This window comes from Sminthopsis crassicaudata, chromosome 3 (genome assembly GCF_048593235.1).
Source record: "Sminthopsis crassicaudata isolate SCR6 chromosome 3, ASM4859323v1, whole genome shotgun sequence".
NCBI classification, from domain to species: Eukaryota; Metazoa; Chordata; class Mammalia; order Dasyuromorphia; family Dasyuridae; genus Sminthopsis; species Sminthopsis crassicaudata.
Window position 1 is genome coordinate 528,375,343 of NC_133619.1, and position 14,109 is coordinate 528,389,451.

Sequence of the window (14,109 nt, forward strand, 5' to 3'; positions counted from 1 at the left end):
GAAAGCAGTTCAGAACCATGGACAGCTGCCTCAAAAAGCAAAGCCTTTACAATTTTCAGGTCCTCATCTTAAAACCCCAGACTTCTCCCATACTCCCAACCTCCTCCATACCTCCCTACTCGACTACCTTTTTTTTTTTTTTTTTTTTTTTTTTTTTTTTTTTTTGCTGAGGCAATTGGGGTTAAGTGATTTGCCCAGGGTCACACAGCTAGGAAGTGTTAAGTGTCTGAGACCAGATTTGAACTCAGGTCCTCCAGACTTTAGGGGCTGGTGCTCTCCTCTATCCACTGCACCAACTAGCTGCTCTTTGATTGTCTTCTTAATAAAGCTCTATCTCTCTCTCTCTTCTCTCTCTCTCTCTCTCTCTCTCTCTCTCTCTCTCTCTCATCTCTCTCGTCTTCATTTTTGTTTTTAAGAGTTAATTATGTACATATATGCTGGAATCTAAGAAATTATGCTCTCGTCCAATTGTTTTGGGGCTCTGAATCACCAGGAAGTTTTCTTGCCTTTGGACTGCTTTGGTTCCATAATCTGAGGTTCCAAAAGCTTGTTAGCAGCAAAAAAGATAGGTTCACTCAAATCACCAGATGAATAATTTTCTGGTCATCTTCTCTCTCAAAGTCAAGGAGGCAGAGGGTAGAACTCAGGGGCTTAAAGCCCCTAACAATTCTCTCTCCTAGAATATAGATAGCTCTACCTTCTCAAAAACTTGATTCTATGTATATGTCTATGTCTCTGTAGGTTTTGGATTAAAAAGTATAAACAAATCTTCCTAAGAGCTTGATATTTCAGATTTATATACATCTTCCTCAAATTTCTTCTTTAATCTTTTATTAATTTCTCTAAAGTTGAGAGGCAACTTTTCTACTCTTCTTTGGGTCCTCTTAACAGCAAGGCATGAAGCCAAATAATTTTACTCCTAGGACTAATTCTTTTAGTCATTAAAATGGGGAGGGAAGCAAGTTTTTTTTTTTAAATTAGTTACTTTTTAATTGCTTATTCTAACAAAAAACAATGAGCTAAGCCACAGAAAACAGGATAATAAAGATATATATTACATGCTATCTTTCATTCCAACACAAACAACCTACAACTGGAGTATCCATCTTGCTGACAAGTGAGCAAAGTAATTTTTTAGACCAACATAATATTTTCAAGACCTTACATAAAACAAGATAACATATAGTGTACTTGCTCAATTTGCATATTTCCCAATAAGTAGAAAATATCTTTTTATTATTGTTGTAGAACAGAATACTGGTAGATCTCTGGAGGCATAAATTAACCCCACATATTCTCATAAGACCAAATGGAACTGTGAGGGAAGAAAATCCAAGGTGCATCTCTGGGGAAGTTTGAGTTAATTTTGCCCCAAGCGGTTTGATCTAGGGCCCAGAAGTTGACTCATGAGCAAAAACATAAAAGAATTTCTAGGAGTTCAGGAGAGAGGGCAGTCTTAAGACTCCAGAGAATCTCCTTGTCTAATTCTTTTAACTTCTTTGTCAGTGGCTTTTATTTTTTATTTTCCTGGACTGATTTTAACTCCCTTTGAGACTATTTTTACCTGAGGATATTTAAACATGTTTTTATTAAAGTGAATATTTATTTGAATTCTCAAGCTCTAAGTAATCCATTGCACCAGAAGTTGAATAATTGGTGACAAGGATGGAATCTCATGCAATGGCCTCTATGGGAAAAATATAGAGGATAAGGGATTAGTATTCCTCAGTTAGCAACCTAGGCATTGCTGGAGATGGTAACATTTAGTCAGAGGTTTGAATATCAGTAGAAGTGATAAGATAATGGAGAAATCTGTGATACCCCCACCTTCAGAGTAACAGTCCTAGTAGTAATGTAGAATAAGTAACAATAAGATAATGGGAAAATAGCAGCACTCTGGAACTGGTAGCAATGAATCATTAACTGTGGCAATAATACCCAACTTTCAGGCAGCAGATCCAATATCACCTGCAGAAAGAGGTTCAAGAGCACTATAATTTGTATGCTTTGACATTAATTCTCAAAGCAGTCTCTGGCAATATGAGCAAGGTGTAATAGATGTATTCCCATGGACCCACGTGTACAAAAATGTTTGTAGCAGCCCTTTTTGTAGTGGCTAGAAACTGGAAAGTGAGTTGTAAAGGGCAGGAACTTTGGAGAAATATACTTAAGGCTCAATATGATTGATTTCCTACAACAAGGTGTTAACTCAGTGGAACTGATAAAACAATGGTTTTCTTGTTTAGCATGTGAGTTCTCTAGTTCAATATGATTGACTTAGTCTTACAACAAATAATGGTTCCCTAGTGATATGATTGGTTTATACTCAGTATATTATAATGATGTAACTGTAATAGAGTATATAAACTGGGGACAAACTCAGCCAGAGAAAGAGAAGATTTGACCAGCCTCCTAGTGGTTCTCCTGCCTTCTGCACTAAAACCAAGACCCATTCCAGAGGCCTCCAGAAAGCTAGCCCGGCCCCAGGAAAAGGAGATAGACTGTGAGGAGATAATAAAGATTTTGACTTTATTCCTGACTATTCTTCTGGTGATTATTCTGCTGAAACCAAGGCTGATCCCAAGACCTCCAGAAAGCTAACTATGACATTATACTGAGTGGACGTCCATCAGTTAGAGAATGGCTGAATAAATCATGGTATATGAATGTTATGGAATATTATTGTTCTGTAAGAAATGACCAGCAGGATGATTTTAGAGAAGGCTGAAGAGACATGAACTGATGCTGAATGAAATGAGGAGAATCAGGAGATCACTATATACATCAACAACAAGACTATACAACGATCAATTCTGATGGACGTGGCTCTCTTCAACAATGAGATGATTCAAACCAGTTCCAATTGTTCAGTGATGAAGAGAGCCATCTACACCCAGAGAGAGGACTGTGGAAACTGAGTGTGGTTCTCAACATAGCATTTTCACTCTTTTTGGTGGTGTTTGCATGCATTTTGTTTTGCTTCTCTTTTTCTTTACTGGTTTGATTTTATTTTTCTTGGTGATAATTATATAATTATGTGTGCATATTTTGGATTTAACCTATTTTCTACCATGTTTAACATATATTGGACTACTTGTCATCTAAGGGGAAGGAAAGGAAATTGGAACACAAGGTTTTGCAAGGAAGGGCTAATGTTGAAGAATTATCCATGCATATGTTTTGAAAAATAATATAGAAAAATAATATAGAAAAAATATAGAAATGTGAGTCCCAGTCAGCTTTGAGCATAGTGGGTCCAGGGAAAGGACCATGTTGTCTCTTTTTTGCAGTTTTGATGATGTCTCTTCAATTTTATGAAAGAAGGAGTAGGGCTATTGTGTTGTGAAGTCAATATTTGTGGCCCTGGCCACCTGTAATATTGGTAACTAAGGATACTGGAATAGAGAATTGTGAGCTAGGATATTCATGAAAATGGAAAAACTTGCATTTATCCTCCCAACTCCTCACTTCTGCAACACAAAGCAAAATTGTTGTCAGAAAAAAAATTGTGGTACTAACCTAAGGTAGTTTGAGTTTTAATTTTACCCCCAAGACAGAGACACAGTTGTAACCCCTTTGGGCAAAAAGAGGTAGTATTTGTGGTAGGGTTATAAGTTAACCAGAAACAACTATGACATAATGATATAACATAAAAGTTCTTATTTTAGAAAAGAAGGGAAGGAAAGTAAAATGAGGAAGGAAATGATGGAGGAAAAAATGGAATAAAGAAGGAATGAAGGAAAACAAGTTCAAGATCCAAGAAGGGAAACAGTTATTTAAGGTAAGGTCCCAAAGTTGAAACCAAGATGTAACCTTTCAAAACCTAAGGAGTTTAAATGTAAAGGAAGGAGAAAGATGGCAACTTTTTAAATGCATTCTGGGCTAGCTAGCTTACCTTCCTGTTGAGTTTGGTATCATCACTGACAAGAAACCATTAATTTGCCCAAGATTAGTGGAATAAAAGGTTTCTGAGTAAAGGTCCTAGGAGGGGGAAAGTGGGACTCTTTGAATCACCTAGAACAAAGCTTCTTAAACTATGGGTCACAAACCTATATGGGGTCTGGTAATTAAATATGGAAGTCATGAAATTATGATTTACAATCAGTAAATGTTTGACTTGTGTCTTATTTTATATACCTACATACTTGAGGTTGCATTAAAAATTGGGAGAGGGGACAAAAAAAGGATGATGAGTGGAAAAAGTTAAAGAAGCCCTGATTAGAACAATAGCCATATAAAAGACTCTCATGGAGTGAATGTCTATTGGCATACGTAGGTCAGTCCAAACAGCTAAGCATGTTCTCTAATCTCCCCAACAGCTTTGCAGATGCTCCATCCTCACTTTTTCGTGCATCCAAAAAAGAAACTAAGGTGTTGTCAACTTATTAGGAAAAGATTAAACAAATTATAATATATGAATGAAATAGAACAATACTATGTTATAATAAATTATTAAATTGCCAGCTTCAGAAGAAACTAGGAAGACCTCTTTGAATTGTTACAGAGTAAAGTGAGCAAAACAAGAATAATTTATTTGCACAGTGATGACATTATAGGGTAAAAGCAAGATTAGAAGAATTTGGAACTCTAATAAGTGCAATGGCAGAATTTTAAAGATGAAATATAACATCCACCTCCTGCCAAGGATGTGAAAAACAAAGTGCAGATTAAGATATACATTTTTGGTTATACATGATCAATATGGGGATTTGTTCTAACTAAAATGTATTTTTATAAAGGTTTTATTTTTTCATATTTTTATTTTTAATTTGTAGGGGTGGGAACTAGGAGAGAGAAATAACTACTTATAAAAATAGATGAATTAATGTTTTTTAAACAGGAAGAAAATCATACTCCAGCTTTTTGTAAACAGCATCTAGTGTATACTCCCATAGAGTGAAGAACATTGCAGAAAAGTGTTAAAAGGTACATATTAGAAATTAGGAAAATTGGAAGAAATTAGGATTAGATGAATATCTCATTCCATCTACCACACCAAGTTATAAATGGATACTTGATCTAGATATAAAAGGTAATATCATAAATAAATTAGATGATACTGTTCACAATCACAGATAAGAGATTTCATAACCAAATAATGGATAGAGATAACCGCAGGAAATAACTTGGACAATTTTGATTAAAATTAAAGAGGTTTTGTACAAACCAAAGCAATAACAAATTATGACTTCAGAAGACTGATGACAAAGCACATTCCCCTCTCAGTCTTTATTAATAATGGTAGGAATCTCTAGGAGCGAAATAAGATTAAATTTCCAGATTCATCCACAAATTATGAAACTAATTGTTTTGCTTGACAATACTTTTGCTAAAAGGAAAGAGTTTTATTTGAGGTAGGTGGAGAATAGAGAGAAAAATTGTGATAAGAGAAGCAAGACAAGGGCAAAAGATAGAAAACAGCATCAGTGTAATTTTTTTTTTTTTAAATTATAGAGAAGACCCAAGGAGGGCTCAGAGTTGGATACAAACAGGACAATGTTGATATAACCACATCAAATGTTACGCACGTTAAAAGGAATTATATATCATGGATCCATGGTTTACTATATAACATACATTTTCCATTTCTCTTTGTGTTTGAAAACATTCATGTTTGCTATAATTTCCTGGTGTGTGATATAATTTAAAGAAAAAATAAGGACTATAAAAACGATGAAGAGGCAATATGATTATACTCACGTGGATTTCTGTGGACATCTCTATTTTGCCTCCAAAAACCTCATTAGTGATAACTCATCATTTTGTAAGATGGACTCATCCTTGATATTCAAACCTTCTTCTGTACCTCTACCCCTCTGATTGGAAGGTAAAGCCATGAACTCCAGATGATCTGTTTAATGAGTGAAGGGGCAAAGATAACCATCTCTTCATTTCCCACCTGACTGCATGCATCTAAACCACTTTAGACATGTTCATGACTTCTTCATTGTCTCCCCATTTTTCAATTTCCTTTTGTGTATTACCTTCTCCTATCATACTGTAAGCTTCTTGAGAGCAAGGACTATCCTTTTTTTTATATATTTGTATTTCCAATGCTTAACGCAGTGCTTAAAGATGAAAAAGATTCTTTTGCCTCAATTGCTACCTAGCCTTTATTACTGAATGGGTACAGCCTCAATCAAGACTTATTAAAAATCTTAGCTTAAAAAGACCAAGGTCGCCCATTGTATCCAGGGCCATTTCCAGTTGTCTTAATCTATATATGATCACAGGACCCAAACGGCTCTGGAGTGGAACATGAGACAGGTTTTGCCCATCCCTTCTCACTTAGATCCAATTCACTCACATGTCATGGCATTCCCTCCCCAATGTCATGGTCCTCTTGGAGAACAAAGGACAAATGACAAATATAGAAGGTACTTACTAAATCTTTGTTGACTGACTATTGTATAGAGCACAGGTTTTAGAGAAATCCTGCCTATGACACTTAATGTATGAGCGTGGTTGAATCATTTAAACACTCTGAGCCTCAGAGGGCTCTAAGAATATAAATTATAAATTAATTGATATCAACATTTTTTTTAAGTTGCCATACTAGGAGACATAAAAAGATAAAATGAAACTATCTTATCCTTGAGGAACTTACAATATTCAATGTAAGGCAGTCTTTGAGTTATTAAAGAGAGTCAACTAGCATTTAAGTGTTTACTATGTGCCAGGTTGGATCCAGATGGCTCTGGAGGAGAAAGTGAAGCTGATAATTCTGTTACGGCCCTGTCTTACTTAAATTCAATTTATTTACATGTCATTGCATTGCTCCATTAATGTCATGGTCCTATTCAAGAATGAATGACAAATGACAACCTTTTTTTATAGAGGAGTAGTAGCTGCCCAACTGAACGGTTTGGCAAAAAGCTTTTTTCTTTTTCTTTTTTTTTGTTTTTCTTTTCATTCCTTTCTTTTTTTCCTTCCCTTCCCTCTGTCCACATAAGATGACCTGGTCTTACCTGCTGGTATTCTGCCCAGAAAATTTGCATCATTGAAATCTCACAATTTTTGGTTGCTCTCAATAGAAAATTTAAAAAAGAATAGAAAAAAAGAAAGAAAAAGAAAATGAGCAAAACAAAACAAAACAGAACATTGTCATGTTCCCAGTAGAAAATCAAGGAGATTCAAAATATATATCAATAAATTTCAATTTCAAGAAAGTATATATTTAATAATAGAAGAAATATATTCATGAGAAATATATTCATTTGTTTCCTTGTAGGTTGTTCTTTTGTTCTCTGTTATATATTTTTTATTTTATTATTTTTTCCCCTTCCATTCCCCCACTTTTCTCAAGCAGGCTAATGTTAAACACAGATATATAGATATAGATTATATACACATATGAACACACAGAGATATAAATATAGATATATACATTCACACCACCCACAGACCTACACATAACCACATATCTATATATACACATACACAGAGCTACATGCATATATACCTACATATAATTAGATATACACACACAAGCATTTACTCATAAACATGCATCTAAAACAGTATTAGCATGGCTGACATATAATGTAGATTTCTCTCAATTGAATTTTTTTAAGTTTCACTTTGTCCAATATCAATGATTACTAGCCCTCTATATTTCTTAATAAATTCCACTTGTGTGGAATAGAGAGATATTACAGGAATATGTGGATTCTTTTTCTGTATTTTATTTTCATTATTTCTGTGTTTCCCCTATGACCTGTATAATATGTGCAGGCCATATGTACTTGAGCCTTGGCCAGCTATAAACATATTTACTTAACCTGAGCTGACAACATTTATCAGTATTTGACATTTATCAATATTTAACCTATTAGCTTGACCACTGTCTGCTTGATTATCTAAAAGCCTCAAGGCCTGATTTTTCTGTTTCCAAGAAATCAGGTAATTTAGAGGAAAACAAACCTTCCGTTCTAATCTCTCCAAATAGCAACAATCAGTTAGATGCCTCCCCCTCCCCTTCTCAATGCTTTCTTACTTGTGATATAATCTGTTATATGAAACCTGTGTATCTTTACTACTTCTTTAGCTCTCCTACCATGAGCTTTTTCTTTCCCTTATCTCCTGATAGAATGGCTCATCCTCCGGAGGCTTAATAAACAACCTTTCTGCTTTCTACTGAGTGATCTCTGAGTAGTCATTTTGAGTAAGGGTCTTCTACATCCCACACATACTCCTGATCCTTGTAATGTTTGTATATATCTCTTCTTTCCCATCCTTGCTAACTCTTCTGCTTCTTTTCTGCTCCTTAACTTGCCTTACTTTTACTTAACCTCCCCTCCCCTATAGATCCCTCCTTTGACTTCTTCTCCACCTTTTGCTTCCCTCCCCACTCACACCTCCCTCCGCCCCCCATTTATTTATAGATTTTGGAGGGTGCTACACCTTTCATGGTATATATGTAGGGTTGCCCATTTAACCCATTTCCAATGTGAGTAGGTTTTCAGAATTACAAATCCTCCTCACTCCTTTAATGCCCCAGTGTCTATTCTTCCTCTGCATCTCATTTGTATAATATAATTACTATTGAATGGAATAAATTGAGTGAAGAACTTATAAGAATGTGGCCTAGACTTAAGCCCTAATTGTGACCTGAGATTTTACAATAACAAGTTGAGCTATAGTTAAAAGGTGAAGGTGTTAGACAAACAAACATTTCCTCAGGTTCCCCATCCCCTCTTTTCATTAGCATTTAAGTACCTAATACAGTAAATCGACTAGCATTCTTTGTTTCTGGAAACTGGGTAAATTAGTACTCCCCAGTCAATGGGAGAAAAAGTCATAAGGGGGGGGGGGGGGGTTCTGGTTAGGGTCTATATAATCTTGGCCTTTGCAGTTTGTCTTTTCCATTCCTCTACTTACCTATTGGGAATTCTCCTTTCTCCTAGATTATAATAAATCCTTTTTTGCTTTTTACCTCGGAAGTCTCTCATTTTAATTTCCATAACAGTCACTGCCCCACCCACTATTTTTATCTTAGAGTCAGATCATACTCATTTCTGCCCCACTTTTTCTTTTAAGCTACCCAATTATTGATGTCAATCTTAAACATATGATATACATTTCCCATGTAAAAAACATAAACAATTTGTTCATGTTAAATTCCTTGAAATTAATCTTTGATATTTGAAAATCCTGAAAATCTTCAAGTTCATTGAATATCTTTTTTTAATTCATATTATGAATAATTTTGCTGCATATATTTTTGGTCACAGGCCTAGTTCTTTTGACTACCAGTATATTTGATTTCAGAATCTGCAGTCTTTTATCATGGTTGCTGATAAGTCCTATACATTTCTAATTGTAACTCCAGAGTATGTGAATTGCTTTTTTCTTGTTTCTTGAAAAAATTTTCTCTTTAATCTGGGGGTTTTGAAATTTGGCAATAATAATCCTATTTGTAGTGTTTTCTACAAAGTATGTCTTTGAGGTAGTGATTAGTGGATTTTTTTCTATTTCTATTTTCCCTTCATATTCTATTACTCTAGGACAAATTTCTTGAAGTATTTCTTGCATTATTGTATCAAGGTTCTTTTTTTGGTTACAGTTATTCTTATATTTTCTCTTCTTGATCTGTTCTCCAGATCTGTTGTTTTTCTTATGTTTCACATTCTGTTCTATTTCTTCATTCTTCATATTTTGTTTTGTTATTTCTTGATCTCTTGTAGCTTCTGCACTCACTGGGTGCTGGTTCATTCTTGCCCAGGGCTTTGTCTCAGCCACAGCTGGACCTAGTGTTCCTAATCAGCTGAGGTTCCCTCAGTCTTTCCAGACTCTCCCAACTTCTCTCACTATCCCCTGCCCAGGAGATAAAAGTGTTTGTGATTTCTGAGGAAGCTCCAACCAAACCCAGCTCATCCCAAAGCTCTCCACCCATAGTTTCTGCAGAGTTAGCCTGAGGGTATTTGTACTTCCAAATCTAGCCTAGGGTTCTTTTTTTGGATCCTTTTGTGTTCCAGGAGGACCTCTGTTCTGCCCCAAGTCCTCATCATTTTTCACCAGTTTGTGTTCACCCTGATGTGTAAATTTGTGGGGATGTTCTATTTGTGGGGGAAATCTGAAGACCTTGAAATTTGCTGACTTGTCTGCTATCTTCCCAGAATTCTCTCAAGGAGCTTACAGTTTGATGAAGGAAGATAATACATAAAAGAAAGCTGAAAAGACAGCTAGAAACTGGGGAAAGTGGAGAGTCAGGAGTAGAGCCTGGAGAGGAATGAAAGCATGCTGACCTGAATGTTTTCCTCAACATGAAAGTTCTGAGGAAAATGGGCCAGAGGAAAGGCTACAAGAGTATAAAGTCTTCTTTCAGTCTGAGAAATCCAGGAGTGGGGTGAACTTTCAGGGCAAAAACACTTCTGTCATAGTAGAGAAATTCCATAGAGTTAAGAGTAGAGTTTGAAGAGGAGAACTACTTCTAAGCTCAATGTGAAGGATAATGGTATAGAATACAAGTTGACTTGTAAGTTTCTAGACTTTCTGAGTTCTGTGTGACAGTATGTGCCTTTGAATAGAGGGAAGCATCAGCAGTCATGATGAGGTGCAAGAATGGAGGGTAAGGGATCCCCTAATAGCAATAGGATCCCCTTGGCCAGTGGCAAGCTTTGTGAAAGAATTCACAAACCCCACTGAATACAGGAACAAAGTTTGTGGTTTATTTACACCAAGGAAGACAGCTTGCTAAGAAGACAGACTTCTTAGTGGGCAAGGTCCTTCTACAAAGATTCAGGGTTTAGGGTTTCTTTGTCTGAGGCTTGGGGTTTCAATTCAACTTAAAATTGAATGAGGTTACTTAACTGGGAGTTTGAGCCACTTAATGTTGACTGTACCTCAAACTGAGATTTTCAGTTGAATGAAATTGCTTATTTTGGGAGTTTCCCTTATGGACAGAAGGGTGTGCCCCTCCTAAAGGAGAGTGTGAGACCCCAATCATCTTTCCCCCACAGGTTAAAGGGGACACAGTTCACATCAGGGCCTCTCCAACCCTTCTCCACAAAAGGTCTCAGTTTATATCAGCCACATTCTTCATATTGGATCTATATCTCAGTAAGTTTTATGGTTCTATCTCCTTCCTCAAAACAATTCAACAATTCTTGAGCAACTACTTTATTGCTCTTAATCTCCCAGCCTACCCAATCTCTGCCCTACACTAGTATCTATTTAGTACCCCTTCTTCTGCAGAAAACCACACACATGAAAGATTTGGGCCTAGTAGTGGGATCTTTTGACTACAGTTTCCCCTATCTAGGTTTTAAGTGCTTCTCCCTTGCCAGGGCAATCTTGGAAAGACCCTATATGATACCACTTTGTACAAAAGAAGTATACAATAAATGGAAACTGATTGCCTGACCAATTTCTTATTTGTTCTCAGATATAGTCTTATATGAAATAGCCAATGAAACAAAATTTAATCTTAAAAAAAAGCATAAAAACTATTCAACTCACAGAGCTATTGTGATTTTTAAAACTTTACAAATTTGAAAATACTTACTAAAAGTGAGCTCCTATTGGTACCTATCAAAATATATTGATGTCACTATTTTAAGTGTATATAAATAACTATTTTCAAATGGTGTTAGGTGAGATTACATGGCAAATAGAATAGATCTGACTGAGTTCATGGTAAGTAGGAGGCACAGTACTGGTCTTAAGAAAGAACCGAGTTTAAGTTTCACTTCTGACATATACTGGCTGAATTACCCCGGATTTGTCATTAAGCCTTCCAATGCCTCCAGGAAATTCTAATTCAATTCAATGAAGTGCCTACTATGTTGCAAGCTCTGTGCTAAGTGCCTGCTCTCAAGGGCATTACTATGTAATGAGAGAAGACTACACACAAAAAAAAATCAGAAAAGGAGAAAGGAACCTGGTCCCAAAGTGAGATATTTTGTGGAATAGAAACCAAGCTAATCTGCCAATGGAAAATAGAAAGTTTTAGAGAACAATTCTCTTAAAACTTAAATTACAGATGATGTAAGAAGTTCCCAAATCAGGAGTTCCCTATACCAGGGAAATTTTTTGTTACCAAAAAAAAAAAAAAAAAAAAAAAAATTACCAACCAAGATCCATCTTTAGGGATTTTTCTTTCTTTCATTTGCAGTTGATAACATTGAATGTCCATCCCCAAGCATCCCATCCTTGCCCTACAATTGTCTACTACATACAAAATAAAATAATCTTCAATCCAAGGAATCAAACAGCTAGCACTGAAAATATCAAGCCATCTATTTTCATGAAATCTTATCTGCAGACAGGCTATTAATAACTGTTCTTTTTAGAATAAAAGATACTATGCAAATAGTTCTAATTGGCTATGCACTGTAGGTATGTATATATATATATATTTAAGTATATATACAATAGTATATAATGTGAACTATTGTAAAATTGACTATAATCAATGATAATTCCTCCAATCAAAACAAATAAGATGTGTAAAGTGCTTTACCTTAAAGAGTTATTTAAATATTAAGTATCATTCATCATCAACATCATTATCAAATGCTTTCATTAAAACAGCCCTATAAAATAGGCAGTATTAATTATTATCCAAATATATAGTTGGGGAAACTGAGATACAGAAAAGTTAGGTTATTTGCCCCATACTCCATAACTTCCAAGTCCACTGTTCTTTCCACAATTTGGGGTTGGAGGTGGGGGTTGATCTACTTTTTAAAAATGGCAAAGAATGGTGAGAAAATCTACCAGTATATACATACTAAATACTACAAACAATTTAACTCAGTATGTAAGTATTTGATCAGGATTTGAATAGGTCTGCAAATATTTGTTCAGGATTTAGAAGAGGGACAACCATAGTGATATAAGATATCTCACCCTTGCATTTCATAAATGCATTAGGAAAAGATCTTGCAGCAATGCATTTGACTAATTTCAACAAAGCATAATAGGACAAAAGTTTTTCATTAATATCAAAAATTTTTTAAAGAATTTCAAGGTCACTAGAAAGATAACTGGGGAAGGAAAACAGTGGTTGGATAACATACAGTGGAAGCAATCTCTCCCTCATCTGATTTCTTGACACTCTGTATTCCTCTTATATTTATTTTGTTTCATGTTTATCTGTACATGTTTAATCATGTGACTAGATCCAAAGTTTTTGAGAGCAGGAACATTTTTTTTTTTTAAATTCAGGCCTATAATTTACTCATCTAAGGAATTCTCAGAAAAGGAGCTCCTAACAATGTAAATTGTGAATTATTGTAAATAGTTAGTTGCACAGGGAAATCAATTAATTTTGTCTAGATTCACATATCCAGTATGTATAAGAGATGGAACTTCCTATCTCTGAGTGTGGCTCTTAATCTAGATCATCACACAGGCTCTCACAAGATGGAGACTATGCAGTCATTTAAATTTATATTTTCCTCAGGGATTAGCAGAATGCCTTATATATACTGTGTTATTAATGGTTATTACTTAAGTGGATAATTGAATGAACTAATGAGTAATGAACCCTATGTCTGTCCTTTATATATAGGCAATCTGTCTATGTATCTTTAATACTTGGACAGATTTATGATTTTACCCACATGGCTATTCTCTAGCAATACAGACAACAACTATTTCATGCCTCAGTAAAGAGTCTCATGAATTGTTTGGACTAAGAATATATCACCAGATGCCCAACATTCTGCACTCAGATTAACTGATTCCAGGTAACAGGTAAAAAAAAAATCTGTTACTAGAGGGTATAAGTGGAGCCTTTCCAACTTGGCAGAACTTAAGTTGCAGTGGTATAGCCTTTCAAGAAACCAGGGTGACCTAAATTTCATGATGAGGCATTAGAGTAGGAATTTGCTTGAATTATTCTATTCCTGAATTAAATTTAAATACATCTAGTTGGTCACTATAATTATTTTGTCATTGATTTGAGGACAGTTTTTCTTATTAGCTAAATATTATTTTTTTTTATTATTATAGCTTTTTATTTACAAGATATATGCATGGGTAATTTTACAACACTGACAATTGCCAAGTCTTTTGTTCCAATTTTCCCCTCCTTCCCCCCACCCACCTCCCCCAGATGGCAGGTTGGCCAATACATGTTACATATGTTAAAGTATAAATTAA